This window comes from Neopelma chrysocephalum, unplaced genomic scaffold (genome assembly GCF_003984885.1).
Source record: "Neopelma chrysocephalum unplaced genomic scaffold, ASM398488v2 Primary Assembly neopelma1_75, whole genome shotgun sequence".
NCBI classification, from domain to species: Eukaryota; Metazoa; Chordata; class Aves; order Passeriformes; family Pipridae; genus Neopelma; species Neopelma chrysocephalum.
The window spans coordinates 8,194,775-8,200,774 of record NW_020897736.1 but is presented as its reverse complement, the minus strand read 5'-3'; the positions used below and the strand labels follow the sequence as shown (position 1 = coordinate 8,200,774).

General features: G+C 41.1%; 1 protein-coding gene across 1 annotated transcript in view; it reads left to right on the top strand.

Moving 5' to 3' along the window:
* Positions 1–6,000, top strand: part of AGBL1 (ATP/GTP binding protein like 1) — a 249,726-nt gene that overhangs the window by 27,036 nt on the left and 216,690 nt on the right. The gene's annotated exons all lie outside the window — the stretch shown is intronic.

Here is a 6,000-nt window from a genome sequence, read left to right as displayed (position 1 = left end):
CTGGTGGGATAAAATAATCAGTGTCATTCTTTTCCTTTTATGCTGGCATCAGGGAGGGGCAAGCAATTCTGAGGAACAGAAAGCGATGTTCTAGCACAGAAGCAGATTAGGGTTTCTGAAAGGCCTGCACTCTCCACATCTGAATTCATAATGCTTTACAACAGATCCAGTGATGCAGGTCTTTGATCTTGAGTCAAAATACCCTATTGTTAAACCATCCCAGTTCCTGTAGCCAACAGCACGATGTCTGTGATTTTCCTAATAATGTGCCAGGTACCCATCTCTCATGATCAGTTTAAGACTTTATTATCCATCTCTGGATTCAAACTCCAGTATAAGTCTGGCTTCAAATCCACAATCACAACTTGTAGGGTATTGTGATCAGAGTTGAATTTTGCAAGTGGTTCCATTCATAATAATCTTCTAAAACAAGCTTTGTGTCTATCCTTTCTTCCTGAATTTCAGAATGCAGATAGTCTTGATTCTATTTACTTTTAAGTTTTTCTCTTTGAGAAGAGCTACTTTATGGGAAAGAAAGTTATTTTTCTATATCCTTCATATTCCATCCCCCAAGACACTTCATCCATAGACATCCCAAACTGAAAGTAACTTGATGCTCCAGAGAAAAGGGTTGTTTTCATCTCCTGGGACATGGCATCTTCCTCCTGTTTTGCTCCTCAGGGTGGGTATAATGAAACCTGTGTTGAGGAGTTGCATCATTCTCTGTTGACATCCTTAATAGTGATTGCTTACTGCTTTGTATTGACATGGGCAGGGTTTGTGCCTCCAGTGATGATGTGGTGTCAGAAAATTCAATGTCTGAATTTGAGCAAGTCTTCCAAATTCTAGCATCCTTATTTGAAGTCTTTCAAACCACTTCAGTCAGAAAAATCACACCGGAAATTTTGTGCAACAGTATTTTTTTCATTTGATTTGTGGCTTTCCGATGAGTTGTAAACAGAATAGATTATGAAACTGAAAAGTAAAGGAGAAAAAGGATTTTTTGAAAATCAGTTTCCTTCTGAGGTTAGTTCAGAAGGGTTTGGCTTGCTTTTCTGTAATTTAACATATAATTTAACATTTAATAATATTAACAATGAAATGAAAGCAAAGTAGAGAATAATCCCTGTATCATGATACAGTTTGTATGACTGCCACTGAACTGAACAACACCTGGAACTAAGACAAATATTTTGGAGTACAAAGAATGAGCTGTTCTTGTATTGAAGCTAAGCTTGTGGCTGATTCCTGGTCTAGGAGCAAAACATGGCATTTGTAGTTGCTAGAAAATCCTGTCTGTGTTCTCTAGTTTTGTGCCAGTGTTCTTTGTCTAAGTGCTGAAATAAATGCCTGGATTCTGAAGTTTATAGGGCACAAGTATAGCCCAGTCTTCTGGCTTCCAACAAGAATTGAGCTAATATCAGCTTCTTGCTGAAACTGTAGAGCCTTCTGTGTCTGAACTCATCCCAGCACTTCATGTGTGACTGTTTCTCCATGGGGACAATTTTGTTTCTATAGAAGATCCTTGTGCTTTTCTCTAGCAAAAATGACCTCTCAATGACCGAACAAAATAACTGTATTCTCTTTGCTTTAGGAGATATCTTGCATCGTTTATTCCCAAGAGGCAATCACTAGAGCAGAGTGGGGAAGTTGGAGATTTTCTTATTCTTTTCACTGCTTTAGGGGCCATAGGGTTAATTTAGCAGAGCATTCTTATCTCCAAACTATAGCAATGTATGTTCTTGGCATAATGAATCAGCTGAGTGGCATCAACAAAGAGATTCAAGTCGATAGATGGAAAGATAAATATCTCTTTGTTCTGCCTGGTAAGCAGTGCATTGCTCATCATATTTCAAGTTGACTGTAATACAGTTTTGTGATTAAATATGCTGCATGTTTTCCAGTGGTCCCTGTGTTCTTGGCAGACACTTCAAAGGGGACTGGATTGTGAGGATGGCTTCAGAAATGTCCACAGGAACACTGGTGGTCAGTTTAGTCATCTACTAAACTGAAAACTTGACTTTAGAGTCTGTCCTTGTCTCTTGTCCCCCAGCACAAAGTGAGAATTCTGCCAAAACCAGGGATTTCTTTCTAGTGTGATCCCCTTGGTAATTTAGATACATCTTTAACCATTTGAGGCTTCTGCATTTCTGGCTAATTGCGCAGGTGAACCAGGCCACATGTTCTGTGCTGCAGTGCTTAAACCTTCACTGATTAACAGCACTGCCTTGGAAGCCACAAATGGAGAGGCAGTAGTAGAAGTGTGGGAAACTAATAAGACATTGAGCATTCCCTATCACCTAGCCCAGCCTCAGCAGGCAGAACTGAAACTCTTGCAAAGAAAATAGCGTGGTAAGGACTGGTTTGGACATGGTGGTGAAGACAGTGCTCCCCTGTCAGAGATGCCAGAATAAGACTGTGAAGTCACGGGATAAGAGTCAGAGATCACTCAGGCAGATCTGACCTCGTAATTAGTTTAGTTTTAATGGGAACAGATGGATTGGAGGGCAATACTCTACTATTTACTACACTTAAGGTTAGTATGGGATACAAATATTATCATATGAGGTTACTATATGTATCTTAAATGTTACATGCATGCAAAAAATTTCACTTACCAACCCATCAATGTCTTGTGTCAGGTAAAGGATCCCTCAGCCTTGAGGGATAACCTTGAGACACATCCCTACTCAAGGAGAGGTCACTGCCACACAGGCAGGTGCTAGAGGGAGAGCTCAACGGGCCCTGATGGCTGCAGATATTTATAGCATAAAGTGGTTGATGTATAGTCAGATTTTTGCTCTTAATGCAGTTTTGCCCACTTATCAGCCCAGTCTTTAGCCAAAACAGTTTTCTTTGGGTTTGATGCTGAGTTCCCACTGATGGCCTCACACAATAAGAGTCGTTAAGTTCACTCAAAATAGGAAGCACCATCCCTGGGCACTTCTGAAAGCTGCGTGGGAGGAGAACTTCCCTTTCCATTGGACACTGACCATACCTAGGGAGAAGGGAAGGGACTAACTAAAGAATAACAGTAAGAGGGTCAAAAGACATAGGACATTTTGCCACTTACCACACAGATCCTACATAATCGCTCCAGGAGGGATGGGTTCTTGCTGCCTAAAAATCTGTGCAGTGCTGCTTGTACCTGTATGATTCATTTCCACCATCTGTATTTGTGCCAAAATATAGATAGATACCCATGCTGGTGCATCCCTAGATGGAGAGACCAACAGACACAGACAGGTGGGGAGGCCTCCTTTTTCCATTCTGCCTTCTGGAGATCTTGGCATGCTTCCTCCTTCATATATTCACTAGTTTATTGACTATAGAACTGAAAAAAATGAAAGAAAAAATTAAGAAAAACACTGACAGCACAGGAGAGCAGAGGAGAATCAATGAAATCAGACAGCAGAAACAAAATGAATGTGTTTTTTGCCCCTTCAGCAATTAATTCTCATTGCTTCTGATCAAAGAGCTGAGGAAACTGTAGTCCTGCCTCTCCATCTCTTTCTCGCAGAACAGACTATCTCAGCTTCACTTTTCAAAGCAATTGTTTTGATCCTAACTTACCACAGAGGAAACAGCAAAGTTATTCTGCTCAGCTTCCTCCATGCTTTTCATCGAGTATTAAAACTGAGACATAGGACAGTTGTGTGTTCTGGTCCCTATGGAGCTGGGATTCAAATGTGGAAATCTGTCTTGAAAAGATGTGAGGGAAAAAAATTACAAACATACTTTATGAGAATTTTTTTATTTTTTGTTTTAAATAAATTCCCCAAGAAGCTCTACACACAGTGCTTTCCGGTTTTTCTCTCTTCCTATCAGCATTGACACAGAAAGCTTAGACTTCAAGCACAGAGTGCTAGAGGCTATAAAACTCTAGATCTAGTCCAATTTTATCCGTCCCTGAACAGTTCAGGGAAGCTCTGAGTCTGATCTAAATTGTCCCTACCTTACACTGCCTGTCTCTCTTCTTCTTGTCATGTTTTATATACTTATTGACTTTTACAGGGCTTCCTGAGTAATTCTTCAAGGAAGATTGACTGATTTAAGGGGTTAGGCATCCTGCAGGTTAGTAAACATGACAGCTGGTTGAGGATTAACAGGAAATCATGAATAAAATCATTGGGATTGATAAGGGATTCTCAAGCAATTAAAGTTTTCTTGTAGAAAGTCAAATAGAAAACAGAAATACGTAGTGAAGGTCAAAGGAGGAGGATGACCTTCTACATGCTGACAACCACTAAGCCTCGAAATACAAGATGTACTGGCAGAGTCAGTGTGAGGTGGTTAACAGCGAGGGGATACAGTGCTAGAGAACTGCAGGCCAAGGTGTAGAGCCTGGGCAGAGCTGTGTAGGACTGGAGTAGCTGTGGGACCAGCAGGTCAGTGTGGGGGCATGTCAGCAGGGTGGTGTGAAGATGCAGAGCAGGATTAAAATGAGTTGGCAGACCAGTCTGGGAGTGCTGTTTGTTGCCAGCCCCGTGGTGCTGATGGTAGATAAAATTCCAAGACCAGGCCAGGTAGCAAAATAGCCCTCCAATCCCTTCTCCAGGTAAGAGTTTGCTAATGTACTGCAGAGAGCAGACTGAGACAACTTTAGGTGACTTCTTTGCCTTTCCAATGCCTCCATCTGCTTCTTCACTAGGACTGAGGTTTGCTGCCCATGCTGCTTCCTGCTTGCTCCTTCCATGGCTTCCCTTGTTACTGACTTTCTTCAAACAGCATCTTTCTATTCTCTCTCTTAACCTCTAGCTTCCTCTCCTGTCCTGCGAATCCCCACTGGTGACTTTAAAGTTCCAGGTGTGAGAGGCTCTGGCACTTGGCTTAATGAACTGGAAATGGATTGGAGCCTACTGGCTCTGGAGAACCCGTACCAAGAGCCATCTGTTGTGAGCTGTAGATGCTGATTGGTATTCAGGGAGCTGAGCTCCTGTCTTATTCATGCTACCTGGCCCCTCCTTTGATTACTGAGCTCCTGACAGCTTCTAACGTGTGTCACAGCAAAGAATGTCAGGGCTAGTCAGGAGAAGATGTTTAGGCAGGGTTGGTTTGAAGGGAGGGAGCCTGGAGTTTGGTGTGGCTTCATGTTTGTCCTGATGGGCAGGAAGGAATGCAATGGGTGAAGGGATGTGTTTTAGAATACTCAGTAGCATTTATTTTTTATCACAAGTTTTATAGTCTTCTCTTTTCAGTCTGATATCCTGGAGCTACATGTTTAAGGGAGTATTGCAGCTATTCTCCTATACTTTTATAAAGTTTATTTTTTTAAATATTTTTTTTTCATTTTCTTGCCTACGCAGGAAAGCCTTTAAACATTACCTGAATATGACCTTTAAAATCTTGGAGCAAGAAAGCAACAGAAAAGAAGCCCAAAATGCTATTGCTTGTGTTAGTGTTTTGCTAATTTTTAAATACTGTGGCTTCCCAGAATCACTTTATTCATGACCTTCACTGTACAGGCATATGTGGGAATACATTTAGAAGTTAAACATAATTTTTCTGTCTGTGACAGGACTGTACAGCCACAAGGTTTCTGAATTTGTTGATCTCAGCAAGGTTTTCTCTCAGGACTGAAGTACACCACTTCAGAAGATTTTATGACCTGCTGTTGACTAATATTACTGTTCTTTAGCTGTTCTCACCCGTCAAGAGCTTCTGCAGTTTCAGGAAATCTTATAGTGCTGCAACTGGAATTATGTTTGTTAGCACATGGAAGGACATATGGGCTCTGCCCATTCCCTACTCATGGTTTGGTTCATCTGGAGGGTTCTGGAGCAGCTGTTTGCAGATAGATAGGAGAGAGACTGTTTCTCTTTTTCATGTATGATTCCAAGAACCTAGTGCATGGTTAGCAAGTAACACCCTAAATAAGCACAATTTTAAAAAGTTAAAATAAAATTCTATTTTTTTAAACTAAGACCATTAAGTAAAAATGAGCAGGTGCCAAAGTCTGAGTTTGAGCACTGAGTTGCCACATTGCTTTCAAACAGAAAA